Source organism: Saimiri boliviensis, chromosome X (assembly GCF_048565385.1).
Source record: "Saimiri boliviensis isolate mSaiBol1 chromosome X, mSaiBol1.pri, whole genome shotgun sequence".
Taxonomy (NCBI): Eukaryota; Metazoa; Chordata; class Mammalia; order Primates; family Cebidae; genus Saimiri; species Saimiri boliviensis.
This window is the reverse complement of record NC_133470.1, coordinates 95821721-95843550: the sequence shown is the minus strand read 5'-3', so window position 1 is coordinate 95843550 and position 21830 is coordinate 95821721. Positions and strand designations below refer to the sequence as shown.

At 38.2% G+C, this 21830-nt stretch overlaps 1 long non-coding RNA gene across 1 annotated transcript in view; it reads left to right on the top strand.

Moving 5' to 3' along the window:
• Positions 1 to 935: 935 nt before the first annotated feature.
• LOC141582829 (uncharacterized) overlaps positions 936 to 21830 on the top strand; it is an 89761-nt gene continuing 68866 nt past the window's right edge. The window contains exons 1-3 of the long non-coding RNA XR_012515741.1: positions 936 to 1015; positions 15177 to 15278; positions 15971 to 16024. This is a non-coding gene — a long non-coding RNA (uncharacterized LOC141582829). The remainder of the gene's footprint in view (positions 1016 to 15176; positions 15279 to 15970; positions 16025 to 21830) is intronic.

The following is a 21830-nucleotide window of genomic DNA, read 5'->3' as shown; positions in this document are numbered from 1 at the left end:
TTCCTGTATTTGCATGGTAATGTTTAAGACAACATGGTATCTTCTGGAAGCTCCCAGTGGTCCTGCTGGCCAACACTGCAATGTATCCTGTGACAGGGCTGTTTCTCTAGGGACAGTTTCTCTGTCCACCTTCTCTGACCATTTGACTTATAAGGCCTGCAAGCCACATTTTCTAACATTTTCCCCAGCTCTGTCAGTTAACAGACACTGTTATTCGCCTTTTAAATTCAGCTCTATATAGAATTACTACCAGTGATTTTATATTCTACCAAATAACATTTTTATGTTACCAACCTAATCAGAAAATCCCAGTTCAATCAGACTTTCCCAGAGCAAAGGTACAAAATGTCCTCCTATTCTAGTTTTTAATCTCTACCTTGAGAGAAATATGCAGAAAGGGTCTATAGGCAGCAGTTAATCTGACAGCAATTTCTTTACATCAAAAAATAGTTTCTAAAAATTATTTCTAAGTTTAAAAGAGTCACCTTAGGAAGAAAGCATGCAGCAGTCTTTGTAGATAGAATTTTGCATAAGGAAAGGCTCTTCAGATCGTGCTTTCCATTTCCAAAGCAGGATGGAAAGAAGGAAAGAAAGTGACATGTATTGAACACTTACTACATATAAAATGATGTACTGGACGTTTTCACTGACCTTAAAAAACTCATCTAATTTGACTTTTATCCCAACCCCTTGAGGTAGTTACTATGCCTCATTTTTACATGTAAAGACCCAGACTCAGAGAAGTTCAGTGACTTCCCTAAGTTCACACAGGTTTCAAGTTATTTTTTGAATCTAGGCCTGCTTAATTACAAAGCCTATACACTTTTCACTATGTAACACTTCCTCCTTATTTGGGGACATATTGCTTTCTTCATTCTAGTTAACTTTATAGTTTAACTAAATGTCAGCCTTCCACACTCATTTTGTTTCTTTCTCAGGTCATCATTATGCTTATTGTTCAACTGCTATCAACTTTCAGTGAAACAAGAGACAGATGAAGGTCAAGAGCACCAACGTAAGTCACCTGTCCTGTTATACTCTGTAGTTCCTTTTTTTTTTGTCAGCACAAGAAACAACTTTCTAAATTGGGTTTATTATACTGAAAAAACTCTGTCTCTTCAATTTCATAAAAACTTGTAAAGGAACTCAGGAGAAGTGAGTCAGTGAAAGTGCAGGAGAAGATTCATTCTTATCAAGTCATTTTTAAATAGCTGGGGCAGAATCATTAAGTTGGAAAAGCACAGGAACTTAAGTTCTTGGAACTGGAAGCCATTTTAGAGATTATTTCCAAGAAAGATGAGTAAGTTTCACCTTGGCATGTTAACTCTGATAGTCTGGTAGCAGCTGTCTGGATGGTTGAGTTTAGGATTGTGAAGATTATTGTATGTTTTGGTATACCTATTATGTAAAAGAGTGCGGTGAACCATTACGAGTATCTGCCTTAGCTGGAAGAGAAGCTAGTGGAAGCATGTAACTTTTTTGAATTTATTTTAAACTCTGTCAATGTCAAGATATACAAATTGAGACCCTAAGAGTGCATGCTTGAGTCAACTTACCTAACTTCTTAGATCTTATCAGAAAGCTGCTGATCACCAGTTTCGGGTGTTTTTTATCTATGGTGAGACTGCCTTATTCTGGCGCTGCCTGTGACCAATTACTATTTTAGAGAGACAGTTAACAACTGCCTTATCATCTGATGATTGCCTGACAGTCCTGGTGTGTGACAGGGGGAGGAAGAAGGGGGAATCCTCTCCTGCCCTGTTCATGCCTGACTAGCTACCTACTATAACAACAGTATTCGTGTCTTCTGGCTGCTATAACAAATGATTATGAACTTTATAGCTTAAAACAACATAAATGTATTATCTTACCATTGTACCTATCAGAAGTTGAAAATGCACATCAACTGGGCTAAATTCTGCAGAGGGTCTGCAGGCCTATGTTCTTTTCTGAAGGCTTTAGGGGAAAATCTGTTCTCTTGCCCCTTTCCAGCTTCTAGAGGTTTCTGCATTCCTTGACCTGTAGCTCTCTTTCATATTTAAAGTAAGGAATGGCCAGTGTAGTCTTAGGATGCCATCGCTCTAGTTCTGACTCATCTTTCTCCACCTCATTTAAGGAAGGACCTTTGTGATTACACTGATCCCACCTGGATAAGTGGGACCACTCCCCTCATCTCAAGGTCCTTATTTGCAATTTCTGATAATTAAAATTTAGAAATGTTTGGGCAGTCATTATTCTCTCTACATAGTTGATAAAAGGGGGTTAAGATAACATACTTAGGAAACTTAGTATCTTTTTTTCAGCATTGAAAAAATTTTTTTTTCAGCATTGAAAAAAATGTGGCCAGGCACAGCTGGGTTCAGAATAGATATAAGATTTTAAGTAACTTACTATATGGATATGGAAACAGACTTAACTACACATTGAACTATTTTTAACATTGGCAAAATCAGTTTCTACCTACTTGCTTCAGGCATGTCATTGCACCAATGAACACATTAAATGTGATTAATTTCTTTGTACATGGAAGTTAAAATTGCTATCAGCAAGGCCTGAATAAACAGGAAAAAATTAAACAAATCATTACCCTATTAATTTATTCTATCAAAGAAATAAATTGCATTTAATCTTATCTGTAAATGCTGTAAAATTTAACCTTACTTTGTCTAACTTACTGTATATTTTGGTTTACCTATTATGTTATGATAAAGGTAATTTTTGAGTTTATGGTATGATTTAGTTTATTATACTGAATGTCTCTATTATATGGAAAATACATCCTTGGGTTTTTTTTTTTTTTTTTTTTTGGCTCCTCTATGTACTCAAAGGAACTTGGGCTTAATAATGACTCCACAGATAACAGAGCTTTCCCATGATAGCAGAACCAAAGCAAATATTAAATCTGTGATTACTGATGGCCTGATTCCTTGATCGATTCATTTATTCAAATTTTGTATTGGTTCGTAACTGTTTATCACTAGTTAAGAAAGGCAAAATGAAAGAGAAAAAAGACATAATCATATAAATTCTGGTTTGCTTCCTTGTGAGGCTTGTAGTCCTCCAAGATGAAAAATAATCCAAAATCACATTGAGTATGGTTCGGCTAATTTTAACAAGTGTAGTCATACCATCAAATATGGCCAGCCAACTATCATAACAAACATATCACATCTATTTGGCCATGAAAGTTGTTGCCTTTGATTTTTACACAAGGTAAATAATTTCACTAAAATATGCAAATGAATTGGCAGACCAAACAAATGGCATTACAGGAAAAATATGAGTCAGGATGTGTTTCTAAACAACACAATGGAAAAAGATAAAGTGTTGATAGTTATAGAAATATGACTCCAGAGCTCTCATAGCATGTCTACCTTATACTTTACGGGCTGCTTCCTGAAACAAAAATGTCCTATAACTCTAGAGGGGCAAACTGAAACTGTGATTTTATTTATGAAAAGTTATTAGGCTCTCTGTTGCCACAGGAAGCTTACATGCCTTTTCTCAGTCCCTATTTCTGAAAAAAATCAGTATAGTTCTGGATGGGCTCTGTTCATGCCTCTTGTCAATTTTACTCTATTTCAGTCTACTAAGCTAGCATACTTTGGAGTTTTACTTTGTGGCCAGTGTGATTTCAAAATAATTATTTGGTTGAAAGGCAGAAAATTCCATTGATAGGCATTCATTTACCAGTTTACTGATTGTTTTGTATAGGTGGGGTCTTGCTGTATTGCCTAGGTTCAAGCAATCCACTTAAAGTGTTGAGATTACAGGCATGAGCTACCATGCCTGGTCATAATAATAATTTTAAAACTAAATTAAAAGGTATATCAATTTCAATGTATGGTCCTTATTTGGATTTTAATTCAAACAAACTGTAAAAATGAAAATTTATAAATTTGTGAAATAATTAGATATTTGAACTATGGCTGGATATTAGATGATATTCAAGAATTACTGTTAATTTTTTAGGTGTGATAATGATACTGTGGTTACATTTTTAAAACTCTAGTTACTAGAGATTTATACTAAAATTTTAATGGTTGAAATTATATAATGTCTAGCATTTGCTTCAGAATAACTGAGTAGCAGGGTAAAAGTAGAATGAGATATAAATGAAACAAAATTGGTCACAGATAGACAAATGTTAAAGCTGGGTGTTCAGTATATTGGGTTTCATTATGTCATTCTGTCAACTTTTGTGTATGTTTGAAATTGCCTATTAGAAATTAGTTGGGTCCGGGCGCGGTGGCTCAAGCCTGTAATCCCAGCACTTTGGGAGGCCAAGGCGGGTGGATCACGAGGTCGAGAGATCGAGACCATCCTGGTCAACATGGTGAAACCCTGTCCCTACTAAAAATACAAAAAATTAGCTGGGCATGGTGGTACATGCCTGTAATCCCAGTTACTCAGGAAGCTGAGGCAGGAGAATTGCCTGAACCCGGGAGGCGGAGGTTGCAATGAGCCAAGATCAGGCCATTGCACTCCAGCCTGGGTAACAAGAGCGAAACTCTGTCTCAAAAAAAAAAAAAAAAGAAATTAGGTGGAATGCTAGTTTGGATAGTTCCCTTAGGGCATTTTCAATTTTATTTTCACATATCTTTTCTAGAAACACAGCAACCATGTAAAGCAAATAATGTACATACCAAGTTCTATTTATTCTACCTCCTCCTGAATCTTTTTTATTTATTTATTTATATTTTTGAGACAGAGACTCATTGTGTTGCACAGGCTAGAATGCAATGGTGCAATCTCGGCTCACTGCAACCTCTGCCTCCCAGTTTCAAGAGATTTTCCTGCCTCAGCCTCCCGAGTAGCTGAGATTACAGGCCTCTCCCACCATGCGTGACTAATTTTTATATTTTTAGTAGAGATGGGGTTTTGCCATGTTAGCCAGGCTGGTCTCAAACTCCTGACCTCATGTGATCTGCATGTTTCTGCCTCCCAAAGTGCTGAGATTACAGGCGTGAGCCACTGTGCCCGGCCCCTAAACCTTTTTCTTAGTTTCATATTTTTACTTAAGAAAAATTAAGATATTATTTATATATAATAATATTCATTCATTTTAAGGGTAGCATTAGATGAATTTGATAATTGTATACAGTATGTAACCACAATCAAATATAAAAGAATTCATTCATCCTAAAATCTTTTTCATGCCCATTAAAAGTGAGCCTTCTCCCACCCCTACCTGCCAACCGCCAACCATCGATCTGCTTTCTGTCATTATAGTTTTGCCTTTTCTAGAATTTTATATAAATAGAATCAGACAGTATCAAAAATTTATTTAAATTCATTGATAGATTGACCTGTTTTAGACTCAGGTGGATATAGTGTTGCTATTCACATTTAGTAAAATCATGTTTTAGGGATAACTGAACAGCATGTATTAGATTATTATATTTCTCTTTTTTTTTTTTTTTTTGAGATGGAGTCTGGCTTTGTCACCCAGCCTGGAGTGCAGTGGCACAATCTTGGCTCACTGCAACTTCTACCTCCAGGGTTCAAGTGATTTTCTTGCCTCAGACTCCTGAGTAGCTGGGATTACAAATGTGCACCACCATGCCAGGCTAATTTTTGTATTTTTAGTAGAGATGGGGTTTCACCATGTTGGCCAGGCTGGCCTCAAAATCCCGACCTCAAGCAATCCACCTGCTTCAGCCTACCAAAGTGCTGGGATTACAGGTGTGAGCCACCAGCCCAGCCAAATTATTATATTTTTTAAACTGAAGTCAGATATGTTTGAAAGGTCACTGACTATTTTAGTCTCACAAACACTCTAGTTACCCATTTTGATGCCTTATGACAAGACACATACAACATATTGCTAGATAATACTCTCTTATCTTGTGGGGGAGTTTTATCTACTTGTATATTTCTTAAGTATCTTAAGGTTAGAAAAACACTGGGTTCATAGTCATGAACTAGGTCTTACTAGTTACTTATAGTCATCAGTTGTGTGCCTTTCTGTTTGAAATTTCTTGCCTCTTATCCCTCTGTAGAATCCTAATTGAGAAAGAGAACAATCTCAGGCCTTTGTGCAGTAGTGTATTGGTAAAAGTTTAACAAAGGATCTCTGCAAAAGTAAAGCCCTGGTGTTATGGGGTGAGCTGTGTACCATGCAGAATTTATATGTTGAAGTCCCAACCTCAGTAACTCAGAATGTGATCTTATTTGGAAATAAAGTCATGGCAGTTGTAATTATTAAGTTCAGATGAGGTCATAATGGGGTGGGGTGAGCCCTTAATCCAGTATAACTGGTGTCCCTATAAAAAGAATGCCATGCAAAAAGAAACAGATACATATAGAGGAAAGATGATATTAAGAGACATATACTAACAACTCTTCAAGGCTGGTTCAAATCAGCAGATCATGCCCAATCTAGGATACATATAAAAGCAGTGAACAGATAGGTGGTCCTAAGGTAAAAAAAGAATGCCTATTACTGAAATAATGTTTACACTTTTGTTTATTATCCATTCTGTAAGCCGATGTAATTACAAAAAGAAAAAATGCAAGTAAATTAAATAAACTGGAGGTTGAGTATTTATGGCCTGTGATCTTTTGTATGGCCATTGAGCTAACAATATGGCTTAAACATAGTTTTAATGTGTGGTGAAGAAGAAAAAGACCAAAAAAGCGAGGAAGAAGAGAAGGAAGAGTAGAAGGACTAACAGAAACCCTATGGCTCACAGAGGTTAAACTACTGTCTCGTCCTTTGCAGAAAAAGTTTACCAGCCCTCAAAGAGTAATTTGAAGTAGATAATCTCCTGGTCAAGTTAACACCACTCTGGGGAAAGATATTTGGAAAAAACTTGGTAGGATGTATGTCATTGACATTGAGACCACAATTGAATGATCTAATAAGTGTGCATTTTTAAGTAAATGCTTGTAATTGTTGGACATTAATGTTTTTGTAGAAAAAGAACCATGTGAGGGGTTTCAAAGATGCATCTTCATTTGTCTCGTAGAACTTAAATTTGCTTGTAGCTCTGCATTTGATTCATAGAGTCAATATTTGTAATCTTTAGTCTAGGTCCAAGAAAAAATGAAGATTAATCTGACTAACCCTCATAGAAGAGATTTGATGGCTGTATGGTTTGAAGAGCTCAGGAAGAAAGTAGCCCCAACAAGGAAGGTTGGCACATTCAGACTAGGAGAAAAGAAAAAGAATAGTAAATTCTGATGTCAGATATTTATATTGGCCTTACAAGCTGTGCCTCAAGGTTGCAGGGCCTTGGATGCCAATGACTGGAGGAGGTGGGACAGCTATGGTTTGGAAAACGTTGGTCGGGGAGCCACACCACTGAGATCCTGAGAAACATTATGAAGGAGATCTCTATAGTCAACTGAAGCAACAGTTCCTAAAAATTATGGAGAACTTTAATCTAGCAGTGCTGCTGGACAGCAAGAAAAGCCATGGTATTTAACAAGATCACTTTCGTTACCCAGTAACATCTCCTTTGTTGTCCCAAATTCTAATTCCTAAGGTTCGAGGTTCGATATTATTTAAACATAACAAAGCAAAGCAAACATGTACCGTATATCATGCCCTATGGATTTAGGGGCATTCGGTATCTGCTGTAGAAGAAATCAAGGAATATAAATTAAGACATAGTTTTCATCTAAAATTCAGCAAAAGACAAAAAATGAATGAGAAAGTAGTGTAGAACATTTTGAGTCACCAATTTTGGCTACAAATACCAATTCTGCTTCCTCCCACTTCTGTGTCCTTCAGCAAGCAATGTAACCTCTCAGCCTCAGTTTCCTTATTGGTAAAGTAAAACCAGTAATAAAACCTACTTCATAGGATTGTTAGGGGGATCAGTTAAAGCAATGCATGTAAAGTGCTTAGAACAGCGTCTGGGACATGGTAACATCTTGTTCAATGCTAGCTCTAATGACATTATTACTGAAGAAATTGTTCCGGATAGTGGCATGCTGGTCGGGCAACATGAGGTGGCTCTGAGGAATCTGATAGAGAAGCTTTCAGCATGGCAGTGACGTTGGCATGGCCCAGCAAGATCATGGACAAGAGGAATTTATAAGAGACAAAGCCAAAAAGATAGTAAAATGGATCTGATTCCATAAGCACGAGTGAACCCAATGAATTGACACAGAAGATGGGAGGAGTGAACAGAAATAATGCTACCAGACCAGAGTAAATCTATAAAGAGATTTTCCTCTCAGGGACAATCTCTGTGACCTTCAGGTCATCCTGTTCTCAAAAGCAGCATCCTGCCATTTCTTCCAAGGATTAAAATTTTCACACTGACCTGTCACATGCTTACATCTTGACAAGACAAGTAGAGACTTGCTGCTGGGCACAGCTTAACAGACAGCCTGTAATGTATGTTTTGCTTTTGTTAATGTTTCTGTTAAGTTAGTTTAAAACAGCTAGAACTCCAGAGCTAAAGCATAATGTTGGAGCTATATATGAAGACTGAGACTTTTATAGACAATTCTTTGCTACATTTCTGAATAAAATTTTAAGGTGTAAAAATGTGTTTTATTCCACTGTAGAAAAATTTAAGCTTGATTACAAAAGTACATATGGTTATTTTTAAATTCAGTGAATGCGTTTCTACTTTATAGAATGAAATTTGAAAGGCTTCATAGATTTTGTAAAAAGTCACACATCTGGGCCGGGCATGGTGGTTTACATCTGTAATCCCAGTGCTTTGGGAGGCCAGGGCGGGTGGATCATTTGCAGTCAGGAGTTTGAGACCAGCCTGCCAACATGGTGAAACCCCGACTCTACTAAAATGCAAAAATTAGCTGGGCATGGTGGTGGGTGCCTGTAATCCCACCTACTTAGGAGGCTGAGGCAGGAGAATCACTTGAACCTGGCAGGCGGTGGTTGCAGTGAGCCGAGATCATGACACTGCATGACATGACTGAGACTCCATCTCAAAACAAATAAAAGTCACACATCTGGATGGATGGTATAGGGCTGTGGCAAAATGGTTCTTCTCTTTAATCCCTGGCGTGAATAACATAATTTGTTCCAGCAGGGATTTTGTGGAGGTTTCATCTTCCTTTTTTATATTAAAAGCAGCTGTGTATTGATTTCCAAGCACATCTTGACATGTTATTCAACATCTTGTATTTTTTTTTCTTTTTCTATTTAAGTCACTGATTTTGAGCAAATCTGAAAAACACAAAACCCTTTAAAAGTAAAAGACTTCACAATAGCACGATCTTGAATTAGCTCATAAGAGTTTTCACTTCTGATGTTAGCAAGCATATTCATTAAATCACATTTATTCCATTGACTTCACTTAACGATTTTCTTATAGGTAGCCAAAGAGAGCAGCAAAGAAATACCAGTGGCTTATTAAACAAAAGAAATAAGAACTAGTATTTGATAGTCCCAAAGCATGACTACAATAAACAATAATTTATTGTACAATTTAAAATGACTAAAAGAGTACAAGTGGAATGTTTGTAATAGAAAGAAATGGTAAGTGTTTGACTTGATGCCTACCCCATTTACCATGATGTAATTATTACACATTTTATGCCTTTATCAAAATATCTCATGTACTCCATAAATATATACATTTGCTATGTACCACAAAAATAAAAAGTAAAAGAGGAGTATCTTCTAACTCAATGAGCATCAGTGACTTGTATCTATCTGCAAGCTACCTCTAGAAGACAATGAGAATAAAAATGCAACCTTTTGTGTAGTGCTCCCCTCCCTGTGTCCATGGGGAGGTGGGAAGAGATAGCATGGGGAGAAATGACAGATACAGGTGAGGGGACGGAAGGCAGCAAACCACACTGCCAAGTGTGTACCTATGCAACAATCTTGCATGTTCATCACATGTACCCCAAAACCTAAAATGCAATTAAAAAAAATAAATTAAAAAAAATAAAAAATAAAAAATAAAAAGAAAACAAAAAAATAAAATAAAATAAAATAAAATAAAATAAAATAAAAATGCAACCTTTTGGAATACTTCACATTTTGGCAGCTGACAATATTTAAGCAGCAAACATTATTATTAGAAGCAATTTCCAGGAACTGTTTTATATTTTAAATGAAATTATTAACATATAAACATTGGAAAGATCTTTTGTGGGCATTTGAATATGCCAGACATTAGCTCTAAATAGGGGAAAGTAATTTTTTGCTGAGTGCCAATCACTGTATTGGCCTCAGCACATATCTTATTTTGTTTACTTATAATAATAATTATATGAGGCAGGCACCATTATTATCTCCATCTTATAGATGAGGAAACCAGGAAATTAATGTGCTCATATGTTAGTGATGGTAGATCCATAATTGTCTGGCTCCGAAGATCATTTCCTCGATGATAATCATCTCTTGGTCACATTTAATTTCTTACTACCAATCTAGTCATTTGCTATGGATTGATTTTGAAACTGACAAACTGAATTGGTCTGAAGAATATTGTAAATGGTGGTAAAATAATAATGGATGCTATTTAATTAGCATTTATTGTGTTCTGGGTGCTGTGCTGCACACTTTTTCTTTCTTGAGTTACTGCAACTCTGCTCCACTAACCCTTGCTAGCACACAGGCTTTTAAAACAGCTTTATTGAGATATAATCAATGTACCATATGATTTATCCATTTGAAATGTATAATTATATGTTTGTTAGTATTTCAGACATATGTGCAATCATATCTCTGAACAGTCAATTTTAGAACATTTTTATCACTTCATAAAGAAACCCTGTACCCTTTAGCTGTCATCCCCCTGCGCCACCAACTCCCACCCCCAGCCCTAAGCAACTCTTCTAGTACTTTTTGTTTATAGATTTTTTTGTTCTGGTTATTTAATATAAATGAAATCATATAATATGTGGTCTTGTTTGTCTGGCTTATTTCACTTAAGATAATGTTTTCAAGGCCCATGCCTGTTGTAGTATGTACCAGTACTTCAGCCCTTTTGATGGCTGAATAATATTCTGTTACATGGATTATCAAACTTTGTTTATCCATTCATCAGTTGATTAGCATTTGGGTTGTTTTCACCTTTTGGCTATTGTGAATACTTTTGAAAGGTAAATTTATGTAAAAGTTTTTGTGTGAACATATTTTCAGTTTCTTGGATACATACCTAAGGGAGGAATCTCTGGGCTATATGTTAATTTCCTAGGAATCTCTGTGCTATATGTTAATTTTACGTTTAACATTTTTAGGAACTTCTGAACTATTTTCTACAGCAGCTGCACCATTTTACACTCCCATTATCACTGTATGAGGGCTATAATTTCTCTGTCCTCATCAACTCTTGCGAATATCTGACTTTTGGATTCTAGTTATCTTCCAGAGTGTGAAGTTCTATCTTTGTGGTTTTGATTTGCAATTTCTTGATGATTGATGATGTCAAGCATTTTCTAATGTGCTTGTTAGCTGTTTGCATATCTTTCTTGGGTGAAATGTCTGTTCATATCCTTTATCCACTTTAAACTGGATTACTTATCTTTTCTTCATTGAATTGTATGTTTACATTATATATTTTGGATAAAAATCCCTTATTAGGAATATGATTTGCAATTATTTTCTCTCATCTGTGGATTGTGGTGCTACAGTGTTTTCATGTATCACTTTATCTTTACCATAGCCTCATATGGAATTATCCACTCATCTCTAGCTCTTTTCATTTTTTTTAGAAATGCAAAAATAGGCTGAGTGGGTGAGCACTGAACTCAAAGTGTGACTAAGGGATTCCAGGGTTTGAGCTCATATCTCTATTGGGGATTCAGTGAATGTTTTCCTTCTCCTGCCATTATGTTCACATACATTGTGAGCATTTGACCAAAAACATTTAAACCTTAGGATTGCATTGCCCTGACTGTGCTTCGCTCCTAGACATTCAAGTAAATACACATTGAAAAACACACAAAAACAACACTTTGACAATACTCTCCAAATTTATTCTCTGGAGACTGTGCTGATTCCTAGCAGGAAGGTATAACCACAAAGCACCTGAGGCAGGTTGAATTCATGTTCTGAGTCAGGATTTATAAGCATGGGGAACTGTTCTTTTAAAAGACAATAACAAAGGTAAACCTTTTAATGCGAGCCAGATGCAGTCATGATTTTGATTAAATGTTTGCTAGTAACTATACTTATGTGAGAACATCTGCCCACTGATGAGCTCCCTGGAGTTTTAGCAGGTGAATTTATGTAGGAAATACAACTTCAAGTGCTTCTTCCTGAGGAGAAAAGTTAAATAAAAGGCCTCACTTACCTTTCTTTCATTCTTCTCCCATCTGCCATTTAGAAGGCCCAAGTAAATATATTCCTACATTGAGCTAATATGCTTCCCTTCAGCCTCCCTGCATCCCCTGCTTTGGGTCTGCAGGTGACCAGTAAGTGTTGGTGTCTGTATCTGGGCCCTGCGTGTACAGGCATGTTGGGTTGTTCAAGAATAGTGCAGAGCTTCATATGCCTATAATAGCAACCCACTGCTGTTTTTTTTTTTTTTTTATTCGCACCCACACTCCTGAACATACACACTCCTCTCTTTTGAAATCTTCCCTCTTAAATTTTTCAATAGTTTGTCTTTGGAAGGCTGGGTCAGAAAGCAGAATACATGGTATTTAGAAAAAGATTTTATTGGTGTTTTTGAATTTTTCTGAGCTCTAGGTCAATCTTAATTGAGCAGTCAACAGGCAGGAGGTTTTTACTTACTTCCCAGACTGTCATACAAGGTACAGAAAAGAACAGTCTCAATTATCTCTCATATTCCAGATACTCTGGACCTTAGCTTAATCTGATTAGTGACTTTCTTCTGCGACCATCAGGATTACTTCCGTCTTGTCTCATCACTTTTAAGTCACCAACCTGCAGATTATTCATCATTGCCTGGTCACTTATCTACGTACTGTTATACACATAACAAAATTAATCCCAGCTCTTTCTCCGTCATCATTAGCCCTTCTTTTCTGCCCTCTGTAACTCATAGTCTGTCATTAAGAAACTCCCTAGTAGCTTCAAACTCTTCCCTTCTCTTGTTATAACTGGAATATAGCTGTGTTCTGAGGGAATAATTTCCTCTGCAGTTCTTTCATGTGAACCCCAGTTTCTCTCACCTACCCCAGAGACTAGATGTGGAATAAGTGGCTACTTTGCTCTTTTGTTACTTACAAATCATTTCTGTTTCTTCTTCAAAATTCAGAGCTCATTTGAAGTATAGAAATTTTCAGGAGTAGACTGACTGATGTCACCTGAAATTCTTGACCGCATATCTTAAATGAGCAATCTTTCTGTTATGTGTCCTTAAAACCAACTATTCCATACCTTATCCTCTTCTCATTTCCTCAGAAACCCTCCCTCTCATGCCTGTCATTTTATGACCTTTCCTCTTCCTTCACTGAGAGAATAGAAGAATCAACAAAGAATTCCCTTATATCTTTATCACCAAATTCACCATCTTACCTGAATTCCTACCCATATCATAATAATTTCCTTTTCTTCTGTACAATGTACTAACATAACCTGTTCTCATGTAAGGCCAGACCTTCTACTTTTAGTATAGATCCCATCTACTAGTGCTCTGATACTCCTCTTGCTTTATCAATATTTTTGTTTCTTCTGCATTTATCCTCTTGCTCTTTACAATCATCAATTTCCCTTAGTCATTCACACCAGCACACAGGTATGCTCTACATCTATCCTCTTAAAAATTCACTCTCGTACCACCAAATCAACTTCCAGCTATCATCCCATGTATTTCCTTTTCTTAGCATCAAACCTCTCACTTCCTCACCTCATATTATGTTCTTAATATACATCATTCAGGCTTGCACTAAGTATTTTCCATTCTTTTATTCTCCTTTTTTTGCAAGGTTACCAATAACTTCCATACTATCAAATTCAATGGTGATTTGTGGTTCCCCATGTTAGCTGTGAAAAGTATTTAATGAAGCTGACTATTTTTTCTTCTTAAAACATTATTTGCCCTTGGCTGTTGTATGCTCCACTCAACTGTTTTCTTCTGTTTTCAGTTATTTTGGTTATATACCTAGGAGTATTATGTTGGGTTATATGGTAAGTTTATGTTTAACTTTTTGTGGAATTGCCAAACTGTTTTACATGGAGGCTTCACCATTACATTTCCTCCTGAGATGTATGATGGTTCCAGTTTATCCACATCCTCACCAACACTTGTTATTGTCCATCTAAAAATTATTTATATAATTATCTTAGTAGGTATGAAGTGGTATCTGCTTGTGGTTTTGATTTGCATTTTCCATAATGGCTGATGATGCTAAGCATCTTTTCATGTATTCGTTGGTTATTTATATATCTTCCTTAGATAAATGTCAGCTTAAGTTCTTTACGTAACTTTTAATTGGATGTTTTATCTTTTTGTTGTTGAATTGTAAGAGTCTTTTATGTATTCTGCATACTAGATCTTTACAAATTACATAATTTGCAAATATGTTTCTCCTTTTCTTCTGGTTGCTTTTTCAGTTTTTTGGTGAATTTTTTGCAGCAGATTTTAAAATTTGATATAGTCCAATTTAATCTTTGTATTACTTAACCAAGTTCTTTATGTTTCTGACCTAGTTCTATATGTTTCTGTGTAATTCTGACCAAAAAAGTCAAACCTATTCACTCAACAGATATATTTGTGACCACTTACTACATACCAGTCCCTACTGTATGCACTAGGAATAAAGTGATGATGGGACAGTTGGAACAGATTGCTAGCTGATCACCAGCATTCAAATTATCCTATTCTTCTTGGTAGATTCCATATATCCTTCTCTCTTGAAGTTAAATGTGGCTTTGTGAGCTCTTGCCAATTAAATGTTAGTGGGAGTGATACATGTTCCTTTCAACTTGGCCTATAAATATTCCCATGTGCTCTCCTCCATGATCATTTCTGCTTCCACAATTGGAATGGAGGTGGCAAAAAGTGCTATTTTGCAAATTACCTCAATAGGGTTGTGACAAGCATTGAATATGGATATGGTTATAGCTGTGGTTTAAATGTTTCCTCCAAAATTCGGGTGTTGCCAATGTGATAGTATTAAGAGGTGGGGTCATTAAGAGGTGATTAGGGCTCGAGAGCTCCTTGCTCATGAATAGGATCAGGGCTCTTAAACACAGGCTTTATACAACTTTAGACTGGCTTTTCCTTCTGCCTCCTTCCATGTGAAAACAAAGTGTTCCTCCCCACCAGAGGATGCAGTAAAAATGTACCATCTTGGAAGCAGAAAGAAGGCCTTACCAGACAACCAGATCTGCTGGCACCTTGATCTTGGACTTCTCAACATCTGGAATTGTGAGAAAGAAATTTCTTATTTTTATAACTTACCCAGTCTCAGATATGACAATTATTTAGCATAATTTCAGCATATATTTAGTGATCAATAAATGTTGGCTTTTGTAATTATTATCACAGTCTTTGAATTGTTCGGTAATCATCTGAGATAGGAAGAAGGTAAGAACCCTCACATAATGCATCAGATACTGAAATTAGGTCTGGACTCCTGTAAACAGAGTAGCAGACTGGCTGATGGTAACAGTTTTGTCTTTCTGCACAGTTTCTCTGTTGATAAACCAAGATAATCTGAAGCTATCTTAAAGAGTATTTAAAGGACCATAATTTGGTTATGCTAATGTAATGAAATGCAGCTTAAACCAAAAACAATATGAGAAGCTTGGTTACAGTGGTTGCGAAAATTCTAAATTATGCTAGAACATTTTGCATTTATACAACACTTCTGTAAAATAGCTCTGTAGCAGAATCAGACTCCATGTTTTACATTTTACTACTAACAACTTCCAAGACCCACCACTTCCTCTTCCTCTTCTTACCTATATCTGATAAGAAAGCCCGGGTAATTCCTTTTTTAGGGCTAGTGTGAAGTTCAAACCTTGCAAACCCTAGTCTTTGTGTGAGATATTCATAGCCTTACCCCCTAACCATCATAAAAGCCAAACCAGTTTTTTTTTTCTCTTTGTTCTCTCAAGCATTTTTGTACTTGCTTGGAAACCTGCCCTGATCTCCCCAGGAAGCCTCATTATGTGAGTAATAAACTTTTCCATTTCCTTTTGGTGCATTTATCATCAGTTTTGATATCCAAACCAAATTTTTAGTGTAGAATCCATCCTGCCTTTCTAGGGTGATCACACAATTGAATCTGTGAATAGGATATCTAGGCACTGTTCACTACCACCAGGGGTCTTTTTTTCTTTTACTTCAGCTTCCTAACTGGCACTGCTACCTGCTGGTGACATGTAGTTTGAGCTACTGCCTGCTGCCTAGCTTTTACTTTAAACTGTACTGCTTTGTGCAGCATTGGTAGAGTCCTACCAAACCTATGCTAAAGATTTCAGCAACGTAAGTCAGCAGTTTAACTAACTGACATTAACTGAAAAGAATATTGGGTTGGAGCCCTTCTTAAAGCAGCCGTGAATCTTGTGTTTCAGCTTGGATCTGTGAATTCAGATTGAATCATGTGTCTCAATTCCAATATAAGATATAACTAAAACTAAACTCAAGACTGCAACTCGGGCCAGGCATGGTGGCTTATGCCTGTAATCCCGGCACTTTGGGAGGCCGAGGCAGGTGGATCGCCTGAGGTCTAGAGTTAGAGACCAGCCTGGCCAACATAACAAAACTGTGTCTCTATGAAAAATACAAAAATGAGCCAGGTGTGGTGGCAGGCGCCTGTAATCACAGTTACTGGGGAGGCTGAGGCAGGAGAATTGCTTGAACCTGGCAGGTGGAGGTTGCAGTGAGCCGAGATCTATCGTGCCACTGCGCTCCAGCCTGGGCAACAAGAGCGAGACTCCATCTCCAAAAAAAAAAAAAAAGAAAGAATGCAACTCTTTCCTTTTTGCCATCAGTTGTTTCTAAACCAGGTATTAGTATCCTTTCTATAGACAGCTCAGGAGAAAGACTGAAAGTCTGTTCAACATACAGGCCCATTGCTTGGTCATTCATATGGCAGGAGAGCAGTTACTATTTGAAATGCTGAGAACACACTCCTAAAAGCAGATAACTCACTAGGAGCTTTAAAAATCCTTCTTGTGATGCTGCTTAGGTCACTGTCACAAAAAAGATTCTGATTATCAGTGTTTTAGGGAGAAACATCCATGTCACACTTGTGAAAAAAAACAAGGGATTAATTCAAACATTTTCATGGAGGAGTCCCATAATCCTGATGATATTGACTTAATATCAGGTTGTCTGAAAGAAACTTATGAATAAGGTAGAGAGGAATGTCCATGAATTGTATCTGGTAGCCACATGCACAAACACACAGGCTCTGGGAAAGTTGCCTGGTAGAGGCAAGTGTTGGAGAAAAGTGAGATAACTCACGTATCTATTGATACTTAAATATGGGCATATCAGCTCAGAAGGATTTTAGATAAGATATACAAAATACCCAGTATTGGTGAAGTCTGGGAGACAACAGAATGAATGACTGAGTGGTGTAGCCAAACCATGGGGAATGGCTTGGGGAAAACACCCTTCTTCTTTTATTTTTGGAGAGGGGGGACAGAGTCTTGCCCTTGTGGCCCAGGCTGGAGTGCAATGGCATAGTCTTGGCTCACTACAACCTCCGCCTCCTGGGTTCAAGTGATTCTTCAGCCTCAGCCTCCCAAGTAGCTGGGATTACAGGCACGTGCCACCACGCCTGGCTAATTTTTGTATTTTAATAGAAATGGGTTTCCTCATGTTGGCCAGGCTGGTCTTAAACTCCTGACCTTGCAATCCACCTGCCTCGGCCTCCCGAAGTGCTGGGATTACACGTGTGAGACACCATGCCCGGCCAAAACACCCTTCTAAGCCATATGCCATACCACAATTAAACTAGACAAGATGAAGAAGGGTCACTTTAACATGACCATTAGTGGTGTTGAGGAAGCTCTCCTTTTTCTCTAACCAGAGCATTTATACTTCTCTGTACCCTTTCCCTCCCCCCATGGAATTGTCAGGAGTGGTGCTTTGTGATGTCTAAGACACCCCAGGGCTACCATTGGCAGAGGAGTTTCTTGCTGGCCAATCAGAGCTGTAGAATGTGGCATGTCATTGTCCTGAGAAGGATATAAAGAGATCAGGAGGCCTGGAGTAGGCTACTCCTGCTCTACGATGGCAGAGGTTACTGAAGAACCAGTAGAGGGAGAAGACCCCTGTTGCTCTACGATGGCAGAGGTTACTGAAGAACCAGTAGAGGGAGAAGACCCCTGTTGCTCTACGACGGCACAGGTTACTGAAGAACCAGCAGAGGGAGAAGACCCCTGTTGCTCTACGATGGCAGAGGTTACTGAAGAACCAGTAGATGGAGAAGATCCCTGTTGCTCTACTATGGCAGAGGTTACTGAAGAACCAGTAGAGGGAGAAGACCCCTGTTGCTCTATGATGGCAGAGGTTACTGAAGAACCAGTAGAGGGAGAAGACCCCTGTTGCTCTATGATGGCAGAGGTTACTGAAGACCCAGCAGAGGGAGAAGACCCCTGTTGCTCTACGATGGCAGAGGTTACTGAAGAACCAGTAGAGGGAGAAGACCCCTGTTACTCTACGATGGCAGAGCTTACTGAAGAACCAGCTGAGAGAGAAGACCCAGCAGAGGTTGAAGACCCCCATAGCTCTATGATGGCAGAGGTTACTGAAGAACCAGTAGAGGGAGAAGACCCCTGTTCCTCTATGATGGCAGAGGTTACTGAAAAACCAGCAGATGGAGAAGACCCTTGTTGCTCTATGGTTGCAGAGGTTGCTGAAGAACCAGTAGAGGGAGAAGACCCCTGTAGCTCTACAACGGCAGACGTTACTAAAGAACCTGAACAGGTAGAACGTCCCTTTTGCTCTAAGATGGCAGAGGTTACTGAAAAACTACAAATGGGAATAGGCTACGTTTTCTCTAGGATAGCAAAGGTTACTAAAGAAGTAAAAGAAGTTGTAGGCAACTTTTGCTCCAGGATGGCAGAGACTACTGACGAACCAGAAGAGGATAGTTCAGACATGCCTGAACCATCTACAGGCAGAAGCCAAGAAATGCCCAGCATGAAAGGGAGGAAGAGACTTTCTTCGGAAGCTAATGAAAGTGAAACTGATGAGGTCAGATATCCCTAATTATATGACTCTTCCTCCCCATTGATACCTAACCCAAGATTCCTACCTTGTCCTTATCTGGCATAAAATGTTTCCTTAACCTGCATTAATCTTCATGAAAATCTCCCTTACCACACATTCCCCATCCACTTCCCCAAATTAATGTCTCTGTTGGTGCACCCTGTTTTTCTTCCTTCCAGATATTGAAAGTAGCGAAAAGTGTAAAATCATTCCTTCAGCAGAATTCAGAAAGACGTAAAGCAGGAAAAAAATCAACAGTATTAGTTGTCTATCATAGAAATTATAAAAAAAGGAATGGAAATCAGTCAAATGAGGATGAAGAGAGCAATGAATTGCCTACCTCAAGTAATGTCCAGGGCCCATCAGAAGCACAAGACTGGTAACTATCTGTCTCATCTCTGGATTAACCTCTAGAAAGGGTCTCCTGTGCAGAGAAATTAAATATCACACCAAGATTCTTGGATGTTCATGATTAAAATTCAATCAAAAGATTTTGAAAAGGTCTGTGTGTCTCTAATAATAGTTTTCTAATAATGGGTAGAGGGGGAAAGAAGGGGAAGAGAATGTGTATGATGAGGGAGGGAGTTGAGAACCTTCCAGGTTGTGAGACAAGCTGGCAGCCACAGTTAGCCAGACATTGGGATTAAGGACTAGATGAGGAATGAGCACTGAAGGCAAATTTCCTGCTTAATACTATATCACACAGTAAAAGAGGAAAAGGAATTGGTGCTTTTTTGTGTGTGGGAGGGTGGGGATGAGGGTGTAGATTGGGAGAGTTGCTATGTGTGTCGGGTAGTAGTATGCAGTAATGAGTTTGATTCCATTTTTGATGTTTGTCTGCTGACAGATTTTGAGCTTCATCTCATTCCCTTCTCCTACCCCACATCTGGGAAAGCTGATAAAAACAGCTGGAGAGTTACTAAATTTGAAATGAAAATGAACAGATATGCCTAGTCTCAACTATTGGAATTATTGCCTTGCCTAAAATTCCCTTATCCATAGCATTAATTCTTTCAAAATATCTCCTACTGAGTATGGACAATTTGACCTAATGAGTAATAAATTAAAAGTAATTCTTTGGCACTTGTAATCAGCTTGAAAAATGAGACCCTATGGACTGCTTCCCCCAGTTAAAATAAGTTAATAATTAACATCTTCCTCAGTTTTATAAAAAAGCTCAATCTAAATTAAAATAGAATCTTCAATAATTGAAACCCATTATATAAGACCTATTTAGAGAATTAGACCTATATAGATGATTATCCTCACTGCTTATGGATTTAACAGCCAAATTTGGATTGTTCTTAAATCTGGAAAAAATAAAATGGTGCCTCAGTGTAGATTACTGTAACCTTAATGCCATGGTCCCCCTCGTCAGGTCTCCATACCTAATATTATTCAAATTACTGACTCCGTCCAATAAGTAACTGGTAAATACTTCACAGTAATAGCAAAGTATTTGGCAAAATGTTCTGTTCAGTTCCTGTTTCAACAGCCTCTCACCTGCAGTGTACTTACCTTCACCTTCAAAAGGACATGGTAGACCTCTACCAGGGTACTTGGTGTGGTACCTTTCCACTCCCATCATCTCATATAATCTTCACAGGCAGAATATTAACTATATCTAGACTTTCCCAGATGCTCAGATATGATATTACACTGATGACAACCTCTTCTGAGGAGTTTCCTATGACACACTTATTCAGGACATAAACATTAGCAAAAAAGGTCACAAAAAGAAAATCATCCCTTGCCCCCACACATAGTACATAGCCACAATACCTCAGTTAAATTTCTGAAAATTATTTGGTAATCTGAGGGCTGCTCCAATCCAACATTGTCAAGAAAAAGCTTGTAGTCTCAGCACCCACATTTTAAAAACAAGCCTAATATCATTTAGACATTTTTGGATCCTGGAGGTAATGTATTCCTCACATACAAATTTTAATTAAGTTAATTGATTCTGTCATTTGTAAATTGGTCCATCTAGGATGAGGCCACCTGCAACAAAAGACTGTAGAATTTGTCTAAATTGCTATGCAACAGGCATTTGTGATAGGACCCCCAGAGACTTCTTCACTATAGTGACTTTAGCAACCTTGTACTTACTGAAGTTGGGACTCTGGCAAGATGGCTGAATAGGAACAGCTCCAGTGTGCAGCTCCCAGCAAGAGCGATGCATAAGGCAGGTGATCTCTGCATTTCTAACTTAGGTACCTGGTTCATCTCATTGGGACTGATTAGACAGTGGATGCAGCCCAAGGAGGGCAAGACAAAGCAGGGTGAGGCATTGCCTCACCTGGGAGGTTCAAGGGGCCACGGAACTCCCTCTTCTAGCCAAGGGAAGCCATTAGGGACTTTTTCTCAGCACTCTGGCACTCTGGCTCAGATACTGTGCTTTTCCCATGGTCTTCTGGCAGATCAGGAAATTCCCTCTGGTGCCTATAACACCAGCACCTTAGGTTTCCAGCACAAAGCTGGGCAGCCATTTGGGAAGACACTGAGCTAGCCACAGCAGTTATATTTCATACCCCAGTGGCACCTGGAATGCCAGCAAAACAGAACTACTCATTCTCCTGAAAAAGGGGGCTGAAGCCAGGGAACCAAGTGATCTGGCTTGGCAGGTCCCACCCGATGAAGACCAGCAAGCTAAGATCCACTGGCTTGAAATTCTTGCAGCCAGCACAGCAATCTTAGATTGACCTGGGATGTTCTAGCTCAGTGGGGGAAGGGGCATCCACCATTGCTGAG